This window comes from Otolemur garnettii, unplaced genomic scaffold (assembly GCF_000181295.1).
Source record: "Otolemur garnettii isolate 467f Iridium unplaced genomic scaffold, OtoGar3 scaffold00071, whole genome shotgun sequence".
In the NCBI taxonomy this organism is placed as follows: Eukaryota; Metazoa; Chordata; class Mammalia; order Primates; family Galagidae; genus Otolemur; species Otolemur garnettii.
Genome location: NW_003852466.1, coordinates 5,941,883 through 5,954,592, shown reverse-complemented (window position 1 = coordinate 5,954,592; position 12,710 = coordinate 5,941,883). Strand labels below are relative to the sequence as shown.

The window sequence follows — 12,710 nt, the reverse complement described above, 5'->3', positions numbered from 1 at the left end:
AAGACTTCACTGGGAGAAGGAAAAGAAGATTTAAATACGAGGTGTCCGCAGAGTTTGTGTGCAATTCAAAATAGTCAGCTGTATGGAGAGAAATACCATGACAAGCATTTAAATATAGGAGTGCTATTTATTTAAAATTTATGATAGGCATGTAAGTATATGGCAGGTCTTAAATAAGGATATTAAATAAATGACAAGCATTTAAATATATGGAGAGAAATACCACGAAACATGAAATCCAAGCTTCCACTGCCCTCAACATATCTTTTTACAAGGAAAAGAAGACAGTATATTTGAAATTAGGCCTTTTCTGGAAACAGCAGTAGTTAGAATTTATTAAATACTTAAACCAAGTATCCAATGCTCTAAAACTTTATTTCAGTTAAACTCTCATGCACCTCCATTTTCTCATCTGTAATATGGGGATAATAAGCCCGTCGTGAAGAACTGTGAGAGGTGAAAGGGCAAACACATCAAACAATTACTCTTTATATGCAGGGCCTGTAACACAGTAAAAGCCCAAGAAAACTACAGGAAAGAAAGTGGCATCTTACAAATATATTATTTAATTCTAACAGTACCATTAACCTTGCCAAGGAGGAATTTTTATAGATGCGTCCACTGAATCAGTTGTGGAGCTCGTGTCTAAAGACGGCTCATCTGATTTTTCAGGTTGATTGCTTTCCTCCGTGCTACACAGCCACTCAGGGTGTGTGCTGAGATAGCCCCAGGGAGATGGAGCCACCAGGGAGATCAGGGCTTATGGAAGGGAGAAAAGATTCTGTCTGGAATCTGGTTCTGAACTTGGCGGCTCCGTGATTAGCAGAACTCCCTGTTCCAGCCTCTGACTCCTCCTTGGGCCCTAGAGGCAGCTGATAATCACAAAGGTAATTGAATTATCTTGCAGATTCAGTCAGTCTTTTATACGGCTGGTGAAAAAGAAAAAAAAAAATAGCACTTTATCCCCCACCCCCAGCCCCCACAGAACCAGCAGGTCTCTAGCCTAAATTGATCCATTTCTTCCCTGAAGTCCTTTCCTCCGGAGCTGCACCCACTGCTGGAGAAGTGCTGGGTGAAAACCAGCTGGGGTCAAAGACCAGTTTCTGCATCCAGGGGTTCTAATCTGTAGGTTACTTTGTTTTTTTTTTTTTTTGTCTAGTCCCAAATAGCTTTCCTCTGTAGCACGAGCACGTTTCTTATTTTACAATTCTTTGAGCAATCCTATACGTTTTGTTTGTGTTCTGTCCCATGTCTCACACTCCGGCAGGACCTCTGTGAGGTTTGCCTTCTGTTACTTCTCAGTGCCCAGGAGGGCTCAGCCTGTGTGGCCTCGCTCAGCTCCTGCCTCTTTGGGGCAGAAGCTGGTGCAGCCAGGAAGCCTGAGGCTGAGGGCTCCCACCCCAGCTGCGCCCCACTCTGGAAGGGCCTCAGTGGCCTCAGAGACTGCTGCAGGGAGACAGAACATCCCAGTGGTGTGGAGCAGGGACGGCAGGCTGAGCGCTGGCCAAGTCTTGGTGAGGTGTTGCAGGAGCACAGCCACGACCCTCCATTCGGTGTTACCTGCGACTGCTTTTGCGACATGCTGGCAGAGCTGGTGTTCAAATCAGAGACTACGTGGTCTGAAAAGCCTGAAATGTGAGCTCTCTGCCCTCATTGCGAAGGTTTGCTGGCCTCTGATCTAGAGCAGATGTGGAATCTGCTAGTGGGTGTGAAGCAGTCGGAAATCCTCCTACAGCAACGCAAGGTGCAGGCCGAGACTCAGGCCGTCCTGGGGATGCTGGCAACAGGCCTCGCTGTCATTCCCTGCTCATGCAAGCATGAGCCATGTCTGAACCTTAAAAAGTATTTTTGATTGCAGCAAAATATACATGACACAGAATTTCCCGTTGTAACTGTTTCTGTAAGTGCACAAGTCAGAGGTATTAAGTATATCTGTGCAACAGTCACCGTCGCCTCTCTCCAGAATGTTTCCCACTTCCCCAACTGAGAGCCTTTTGCACCATTTCTCCTGCCTTGAATGCCTTGAATTTCACTAGCAAGAGCTCCTGTTTCACATTCATCCAGTAATGAGTAAGTCCCCAGTGCTGGCAATGAATGGCGGTTTCTGACTTTCAGGCTGCTGAGGACCAAATCCCCGGTGCTGATGGGCTGGGCATGGCAGAGGCTGAGGAAGCTGCTCCCGGCTGTCCCTGGAGTGGGCACAACGTGAGACCCCTGGAGCATGAACAGGATACGTCAGGCTGCTCTAGCTCATGGATTACATTAAATACAATGGGAGTAAATCATAGATGCTGCTGCAGCCAGCATGGCACCTAGGCCTGGGTGCTTGGTGAGCTGTGCAGTAAATACCGGGAGAATAAAGGAACGGATGGATACACCCACTTTGCATATAGGAGTGACAGTCGTCTTCCACACTCTGGATTTCATCAGTCACAGTCTTGAATATCTGACACTTGCACTTTGTGGCTTCCTCTCCCAGAAATGTGACTGTTTCCACAGCATTTACAGTGCTGCCGAGACGGGTGTTTGAACTGGGTGTTGCCCAGTGGTGTCCCAAAGCCCTGATCTTCTGGAATTCTCATGTGGAGCCCTGTCCCTCTTTGCTTCCCTCCCCAGCTTTCTGGATACCTGGGTAGTGCTCAGACTCCCCCCAGCTGCCTGGTGCAGGTTGGAGCCCACCTAAGTGACATTTAGGGGACAGCCCTCATTCTCCTGCACAGACTCACCTTTGAATACTTGCTAGAAGGTGCATTCCGTGCTAACTTAGAATGGGGCTAAATAGAGGCTTTCCCCCGTTTTCTTCCCCCCAAATCTGTGCGCTCCCGTGGGGGCGTGGGATGGAGTGACAACTGCTGTGTTTCTACGCTGGGATAAGCATGGAAGTGTGGGTGGCAAGCACTGTTGGTGGAGGGGAAAGAGGAGCCACCTCGCCTTCAGCCCCAGGGGATCAGTGGCTGAAAGGGACCTTAAGTCATAACCATGGTGCTTCACTCCTGTCACCCCAACACTTTGGGAGGCCTCAGTGGGATCCCTTGAGGCCAAGAGTTTGAGGCAGAAGTGAGCCATCATTGCACCAGGCTGACTGATAGAGCAAGATCTCTCTCTTAAAAAACAATCACGAGGGTGAGGGTCTTTGCTGGTCACATAGAGAGAGCTGGGCCAGGGTTTGTGATAGGGCCCACACGATAGGGCTCACACCTGGGAGAGACATAGCTCAGGAAAGTCTCTGTGGGGAGGAATGTTGAGTGTAATAATTTAGCATATATTTAAAAATAACTAAAAAGGTGGTACTGGAACATTCTTAACACAAATGATAACTGCGTAACAATTGGATATCCCTGAACGATCCTGATTTCATCATTATACATTGTACACCTGTACCAAAAACATTACAAGTACCCCATAAGTATATGTATGCCTATTATGTACCCACAATAATTAAAAACAAAAAAAATTTTTTAAAGAACTAAGTGGAATATAGTCTTTACTGTAGGCATTTAGATAGGATATTAGAAGTGGAAACAGACTGGGGAAGTTCATGAGAAGTGAGTTGACCTGTGGGCAGGGATGGGAGGCTGGTAGTGACAAAGGACACTCTACACCCATGTGGTCAGCAAACGTGCCACTGCTCTGGGTACCCCGTGCTTCTCTCCAGGCCTTGGCTTCCCTGGCTGCACCCCAGGTTCTGGGCGGTTCTGTGGTCTCTAACCAAGTCCCCTCTGTGAGACGATCCATCTGGGCAGACCTCTAGTATGTGAGGTCGTAACAGTGAGATGTGAGACAGGCTGAGCTGATGGGCAAATGATGTCCTGTCCACTGAGCAGCACCCTGGGGCAAGAGTGAAGCAGACAGTGGATTCAACACTCCAGCAGCCTTCAGGGATTTAAAAAAAATTAATTATCTTTAGATTTGCTTTGTCTTTAATGCTTGACCCTTTTTATGTTACAGCTGTCCCTGGCTTTGCTTGTATACACGGTCACTGGCCCTGGGCAATCCAGGCTAATGGATCTGGCTGTCTACCTCTCCATCCTCAGATGATCAGCTCCAGTTTTCCTCCTTTGACTCAAGCCAGGAGAGGCCTGTGGGAGACAGAGAGGGAGGGAGGGAGAGAGAATGAAGGTAGGGTTGGAACTGGGTTATTCTGGTCTATCTCTTTGAAAGTCAGTTGAATACTAACAGTAATTTCTGGCATGGAAGTGGTTACATCAATTTAGGATGTTAAATTAATGGCCAATAATAATTATTTTGTTTGTTTCTGAAAGGCAGAAACAAGCCAGCGAGACCGTCGGCCACACTTGTGCTGTGACTCTCTGGGGCGGTGCTGCAGTTTGATCAGATAAATCCACTAGGTCAGCTGATCCACTTTTTTTTTTTCCTTTTTTAAAAAGTAAAAGCTGGAGAAAGGAGCTGGCAAATCCAAGGCTGTTTAGATGATGTGTGGTTTTCTGGAAAACATCCTCCTGATTTGGGGTGAGAAGTTGAAGTGTTATTTTCATGCATCTCTGTTTTTGGCTGCAGCTTGGCGATGCTGGCTCCAGGTGGAAGCCCCTTGTACGAAACATCCCTCCCTGCACGTGTCCCTGGAGCACGGTCTGTGCCAAATGATCATTTCTCATAGGCTGGCTGACTTCCTGGAGAGAGGAAACATCTTGATAACTCACTAAGGTGTGCTGGGTCAGAGAAAGCTTGTCACGGGTCCTCAGCAGCTCAGGCAGGGCCAGGCCCCCGCTCACCTGCGGGGACGTTGCTCACCACTGCTCATTGCCTAACCCTGCACACCATGCTGCCATTTTCTCAGAGACACTTACGCAGTGGTAATTTGTAACGACGTCAATTCTTTTCCTGTCTGACCTGGAAGATTACAGTGACTCAATGCTGCCTGGTCAGCCTTAAAGATTAAATCGAGGATATCAACTTAATGATTTTAACAGCTAGTGTAAAGTATTTCCCAAGTAAGAGATTCATGATCTGAAATAGGGCTGGGGAATTTTGTTCAACGTTAAAAAGAAAGTGAGTAGCATAATAAACTTCATGATTATTATTTTTAAAAAAGTAAACCCAAAGATTACAAAGGTTTAAACAGAAATAAGAATATAGGACTCTAATGGAAAATTGGCATGCTAAAATTATAAAATGTCTTCCTGTGTGAATGAATAAATATTCCACCACTCTAGTTTGGTTTCTGAAATATTATTATAATAATATGCTTAAGAGGCTCGGCACCTGTAGCTCAGTGGCTGGGGTGCCAGCCACATATTCCAGAGCTGGTGGGTTTGAACCCAGCCCAGGCCTGCCAAACAACAATGACAACTACAACAAAAGAAAAATAGCCGGGCGTTGTGGCGGGGACCTGTAGTCCCAGCTACTTGGGAGGCTAAGGCAAGAGAATTGCTGAAAGCCCAAGGAGTTTGAGATTGCTGTGAGCTATGATGCCACGGCGTTCTACCGAGGGCAATAAAGTGAGACTCTGTCTCAAATTAATAATAATAATATAATTAAGAATGCTCTGGGGAGCTCATTACAGTGCAGATTCTCAGCCACATCTTCAGCCTCAGTAAGAGCAGAGCGGGCACTGGGACTGGGAATTAAATAAGCAAAGCACTCTGAGTAATGGCAGCCAGCTGTGGAGATGGATCCCCTTAGCCAATACTAACTACCCTCCAGACATTGACAGAAAATAAAGTACAAACAAGAAAGCCCATGGTACTTAAGCTTTATAAACATAGCTGCCCTCCCAAATAATCTCCCGAACCCTTTTGACTCCAACTTCCAGTATCTGAGAGAGGCCTACAATTTCAAAAGAGGGAAAAAGAGGCCTAAAATAGTGATTTCTTTGTAGTGCTTGGTATACGGTCTAGAAATATTTGAAGTGTGTACAGCAGAAAATAAAAAATTCTACCTGGAATTTGCTGAGAACGAATCTATGGTGTGTGCCCCTGGATTCCCTGTCTGGTCTGGAGGGCTTCATGGGGCAGCTCTGTGACTTTGTTATCCCTCATTCCACACAGAAGCACATGGTGGTGGGCTGTGGCGCTGGCCAGGTGGCACTGGGGACGTGCCTGGCATCCCGGCTGCCCGGCCACTGAGCTACCTTGCTGTGCTGCTGCTGGGCACTAGGCTGTGCACCTGGGCCACAGGAAAGGAGCCGGTGGGCATCAGCCTCCTCCTTGCCTTCCAGAGTGTTATTTCCCTCAACTTTAGGAAAGTCTTATCTTTCCCTTTGAGGAAAATCAGACCAAATGACTAGGCAGCAACTCCGTGGAGGGGCAGAGAAGGTGGCTAGCAGGACAGCACCAACAATGAGGCTGCTCCTTCTTTTTTGTGACTTGCTTCCCTGCTGCCATTTTGGAAGACACCAATTGTATGAAGCTTCTTGGGGAGGCAGGAATGCTATGTAAGGTGACCAGTTCTGTCCTCAGTGCCCTGAGTTCTGTATCAATCATCTAACGGACTTGGATATCCCACAGGAGCTGCAAACGTGATAAGCATGAAACTGGCTGTACTATCAAAATCCCCCTGGCCTATTTTACAGAAATAGAAACAAATTCATTCTAAAATTCATACAGAACTTCAAGGGACCCTGAATACTCAAAATAATTTTGAAAAATATGAATAACGTAGGTGAACTCACCCTTCCTGATTTGAAAACATTACAAAGCTACAGTAATCAAAACAGTGTGACACTGGCCAAAAGGAAACGAATGATATTCCACAAGGGAGCCAAAGCATGTCGTGGGGCAGAAGAAAATCAATAAATGGTGTTAAGAAAACTGGATATCAATGTTCAAAAGAATGAAATTGGACTTTGGAGTTTGGGGTTGCTGTGAGCTAGGCTGACGCCATGGCACTCTACCCAGGGTGACAGAGTGAGACTCTGTCTCAAAAAAAAAAAAAAGCACGAAGGAAACACAGGGAAAAAGTCTTTAGGACACTGAATTTGGCAAAGACTTCTTCAATATGATACCAAAAATGCAGGCATCAAAAGCAAAAATAGATCGATGGAACTATATCACATTCAAAACCTTTAGCACAAGTGACACCATCAGTAGACTGAAAAGGCAGCTTCCGGGGTGGGAGGCAATATTCGCAAATCATGTGTCTGACAAGGGATTGATGTCGGGAATATGGAACCAGATCCAGGCTGCACTTCTGACACTCTGACCTATCTCTGGCTTGGACAGCCCTTCCTTCCATTCTCCATTAATGAGCAAGTTAATTTTCTTAAAAAAAAAAAAAATGGGTAAAAGACCTGCATAGAAATTTCTCCAAAGAGGAAATGCAAATGGCCAAAAAACATATAAATACATATAAAAAGTTCAATCTCACTAAATCATCAGAAAAATGCAAATCAAAAACACAGCAAAATATCACTTTAAACCCATTAGGATCTATTTATAAAACTGAGAAAATAATGTAGTCTCTGATGTGGAAAAAGTAGAACCCTTCTGCACTATTGTGGGGACATAAAATGGTGCAAGAGCTGTGGAAAACAGTGTGATAGGTGCTCAAAAACTTAAAAATGGGTTACTATCTGATCCAACAATCCCATCTCTGGGTACATATCGAAGATAATTGAAGTAGAGGCTTGAAGAAATATTCCTACGCCTGTGTTCATAGCAGCACTATTCACATCAGCCCAGAGGTGAGTGGAAGGAATCCTAGTGTCCAGCAGCGAATGAATGGATAAACAAAATGTGGTACGTCCACACCGTGGGGTGTTGTTCAGTCTTAGGAAGGAAGGAAGGAAATCCGGCCACATACTATAGCATGGATGCAAGTAAGACATTATGCTAAGTGAAATAAGCTAGGCACAGAAGGACAAATATCATACCTTATATGAGGTTCCTGGAGCCATCAGATCTGTAGAGACAGAAAGGGGGGGGCTGGGGAGAGGAGAGCAGGGAGTGGTTGTTTAATGGGTACAGAGTTTCAGTTTTGCAAGAGGAAAAAGCTCTGGAGGTGGATGGTGGTGATGGTCACACGACAATGTGAATGTGCTTAATACTGCTGACCTGCACACTTAGAAATAATGACAATATTAAAACAACAACAACAACAATGACAAAAACAACCCCAAACTGGGTGTATCACTTTTCCCCTGTGCTTCTTCCAGTGTAGTGAGGATTTTTGCTGCAAGTCACCAAAACTAACTCTAGTAATTGAGCAGGAAAGGAACTGATCTCAGACACATCACACCTCACTGATCTGAAGATGTGCAGTTTCCTGCTCCTGAGCTCTCGTAGCAATAGCTTTCAAAGATCCCCATAAGCCACAGGTGTTGACGGAGGACAGCTGCCACTGGGCATCCCTTTCTGGGATTTGCCTGCTGTTGGAGAACACTGTCTCGCCCAAGGCTGCAGCCCCATCCAGTGACTTGCCTGTGTGGTGTGCACAGTTCTGGCCCCCTAGACCTTGTGCAGGGCATCTCTGAAGGGCACCAGCTCTGTCGCTCCCATGGGGCTGCCATCGCCTCTTCACCCCATAGCAGCTCACCGCTCCCTCTGGCAGGCCACTGCCTGCGCTCCTGTCCAGGCATTGTTCTGGGTCCAAACCTCCTTCTCAGAGGAACTGGCTCACATCAGCACACCACTGTTAGATCGGGAGTCTTTTTCTTTCTTAAGGTTCTTCAGAATAAAAGTATGACTCACCATTGACAGATCTTTGATTCCATAGAATAAGCTGGGAGAAAGCCTAGGCTACAGTGTTGGGAGGTAGGGAAGAGGCTGTACAGGCAGTAGAGACCAGATTAAAACAATATTCTATTTATTCATTTAGACAGAGTCTGGCTCTGGTGCCCAGGCTAGCGTGCCATTGCATCATAGCTTACAGCAGCCTCAACCCCCTGGATTCTGGTGATCCTCCTGCCTCCGCCTTCCAGCTGGCATTTGCCATAATGCCTGGCTTATTTTTCTGTTTTTAGTAGAGATGGAGTCTCACTCTTGCTCAGGCTGGACTGGAACACCTAATCTTTAGGGATCCTCCTGCCTTGGCTACCCAGAGAGTTAGGATTATAGGCATGAGCCTCTGTGTACAGCCTAAGATTAAATTTTACTGATAAGAACAGATACTACACTCGATCTTAGCCAAAAGGCTGAGAAGCGATAGACTAAGATTAAATTTTAAAAGGTCTTGGAAACCCTTCTATAGAGTTTAAACTTTATCTTGAAAGAAAAAATAATAATGCAAACAAATTTCGTTTTGGGAAGGAGGTGCTTAGTTGGGGGGCAGAAGACAAGCTTGGGAGCGGAGGGGACAGAAGGCAGTGGTGTACGCAGCCTGCAGCGGGGGCTGGTGGTGTAGGAGTGCCGGGGGCTGGGTGTTCACGCGTGTGCCTGCACCGGTGGATCTGTAAGATTTGGTGGCTACAATGGCTGAGCAGATTCATGGAAAGGGCAGGCTCGGGCTTGGGTGCTGAATTTCAGCAAACCCAAGGTCACTATTATTTTATGTGCCACTGACAAATAAACATGGTGCCTAATAAACAACGACTTGCTGTGTATTGAAGCATCCCAATGTCAGATGTAAAAAAGTGATAAAGTGTGCACATTGCAATAGGAAAAACAGCATTTATGTATTTGGGTCAGTTTGAGCCATTTTAACACTGGGAATTATTCTGGCATCCCTAAGATTGAGTGTATGTCCCTCCATGTGATTTTAGAGCAACCCGAGTGCTGAATCTTGTCATGGAACTAATCTTGTTATGCTCTTAATGCTGTTATTGAACTTAGCAAACGTCATGAGGTGTGGACTGTCTGTGGCCTGGTCAGCAGAGGAGGCCTCATCAGAGATAGCAGCGGCTGGCCTGTGCCTGACACACGATGAGGACAATACATGTTTGTCGTGAGAATGAGTGAGGACACTGAAGGGTCTTCCCTCACAGTAACAGCTCCTGTAAGTCACCCTGGTCCAGAGCCTTAGAACTTTATACTTCCCCAATTTCCAAGAGCAGTTTTTTGGTCTTCCTACCTCAAGTTTCTCTGTTCACTAGACCCATTTTGAGCTCTACCACTGGACCATCTGCCAACAACATTGCTGTTATTTCCTCACAGAGGGGAGGGAAGAGTTCCTGAGGCTTGTTGAGTTGGGTTACAAGGAGGAAAAGAGGCAGGGTGGTGAACAAAAAGCCATTCGTTAATTTAATTTTTATGAAAGTAATCATCTTCAGAGCGTTCTCACGGTGCTCAGAGGGTTATACCGAAAACTAGTGGTCTCCTACCTTCCTCCATTCCCAGTTCCATTCTCTAGGAACAATTCTTCTGTCTTTCCCAGTTTTATTTCCTCTGTGAAACTTCCAAATTTCCAAATCCCATGCTTCTACACTGCTGTTTCTTGAGGGATCAGTTCTGTGTACTATGCGTTGTTGATAGTAAGATCCCATGACCCCTTTCTTCCTGGCTCATCTCCTCGTTCACTGAGTGACACCCCCAGAGCCTGACAGAGGGATAGATGAGAACTCCAAGTTTTGACTCTTTGCATGTCTGAAAGTCTCTTTTTCTATTTTCATTCCTGAGCGGTCGTTGGCTGGGTTTAGCATTCCCTCAGAAGTTTGCAGTCCTGTAACATCGAGCTTTGCTGTTAAGAAATCGACTGGCATTTGGGTTCCTTTTTCTTGGTTTGTAACCTGGTTTACTTTTCTTCCTTCCATTCTCACAGAAGGAGGCAAAAGCCTCATTGCTATGTCTTTGTATGAATTAAAAAAAAATCATAGTGAGCATTTGGGAGACCCTTTCAAACTGCTGACTCATTATAGAAATGATTCTGGTAACATTTGTTATATCTTCCCCCATCCTATTTCTTTCTTTTTTTGCTGTTGTTGTTGTTCTGATGGAATGCTATTTATTAGGTGTTACAACTTTTGGATCAATCCATTAAATATTTTATTTATTTCCTGCTTTCTATTTATATTCTACTGTCTGGACATTTATTTGACTTTAACTTCCAACACTCCATTGATTTTTAAAATTTCTAATCTGGGGCCAGGTGTGGGGCTCACACCTGTAATCCCAGCGCCCTGGGAGGCCAAGGCTGGTGGACTGCCTGAGCTCAGGAGCTGGAGACCAACCTGAGCCAGAGCGAGACCCCATCTCTAAAAATAGCTGGGTGTTGTGGCAGCACCTGTAGTCCAAGCTACTTGGGAGGCAGAGGCAAGAGAATCGCTTAAGCCCAAGAGTTGCTACCGGGGCAACAAAGTGAGAGACTGTCTCAAAAACATTTTTTTCCGAATGTGGTGTCCGTGCTCTCCATGGTCTTTTTCCTCTTTAATCATTTCATGTTCACATTTCCCTGTCTCGTCTTTCTTTGGGGGCCACGTGGGCTCCTCTATCCTCTACGTTGCCTGTGCTTCTTTAGTCCCCCACTGTCGCCCTTCTCTGGGGCTCATTTTAGTCTCGGTGACAAGCATCTTGCATTTTCCTTCCCCTGCATCTACACCAAGGTCGCCCAGCGAGACCCTCTGCTTTTTGACCCAGTGGCTGCATCAGTAGGTTCCTTTGCCTCTGGCTTGTTTGGGGATGGCCTGTGGCAGAATGGGACAGGAGAGTGGGTGGCCTGCAGGCCCCTTCCTGCCCGCCTGGGAAGGCTTCTTTCCCCACAAGCACAGAGACCTCTCCACATGGCGACATTTCTAGATTTGGGCAACCTCTCCTGTCTATGGGCCCCTAGACTTTGCTGCTAGCTTCTGGGCACTTCCTACTTTTATCAACTGTTCCTTCATTAAACTATCCTTAAATTTCCAAGTTTGACTGTGCGTTTTCTTCCAGCGCACTAACTGATAGTCTTTTCCTTACAAGAAACATTCTCCAAATGCATATGCTGCTGTCCCTTTGTTGTTGTTGTTCTGATGGAATGCTATTTATTAGGTGTTACAACTTTTGGATCAATCCATTAAATATTTTATTTATTCAAAGCACAAGGAAGTAGCCGGGTGCCTGTAATCCTGCACTCTGGGAGGCCGAGGAGGATCTCTTGAGTTCAGGGGTTCCAGACCAACCTGAGCAAGAGCAAGACCCCATCTGTGTTAAAAATAGGAAAATTAGCTGGACACTGTGGCAGGCACTATAGTCGTAGTTCCATGAGAGGCTGAGGCAGGAGGATTGCTGGAGTCCAGGAGTTTGAGGTTGCTATGAGTGAGGCTGAAGCCAAGGCACTCTAGCCTGGGCAACACTCTAACTCTGTCTCAAAAAAAAAAAAAATGAGCGAGGAAGTAACATGGTCAGTGGGAGCCCTGCCATGCAGGGAATGCTCACCTCTAGTGACCGTCACCATAAGGAACAGAGGACAGAGACCATTTCACTGGGAACCCCCCAATTTTGCTATTTGGATATATGAGGTCACATACTAAGCTTGTGAACTTGCTACTGTGGGCTCATGTTGACAGCACTGTACAAACAACTCTTTAAGGGTTCCTAACCCTTTTACATCAGAGTCCCACATCTGTGTTCATGTCAGCGTGTGGTGGTGTCCTACTGAGTGGGGTTCATTATTGGCATGGTGGTGTCCTGCTGAGTGGGGTTCATTATTGGTGTGGTGGTGTCCTGGTGAGTGGGGTTCATTATTGGTGTGGTGGTGTCTTGGTGAGTGGGGTTCATTATTGGTGTGGTGGTGTCTTGGTGAGTGGGGTTCATTATTAGTGTGGTGGTGTCCTGCTGAGTGGGGTTCATTATTGGTGTGGTGGTGTGTGGCTGAGTGGGGTTCATTATTGGTGTGGTGGT

General features: G+C 46.0%; 1 pseudogene; it reads right to left on the bottom strand.

The window, feature by feature from the left end:
• Positions 1 to 8,996: 8,996 nt before the first annotated feature.
• On the bottom strand, positions 8,997 to 9,103 carry LOC111726568 (annotated as a pseudogene).
• Positions 9,104 to 12,710: the final 3,607 nt, after the last annotated feature.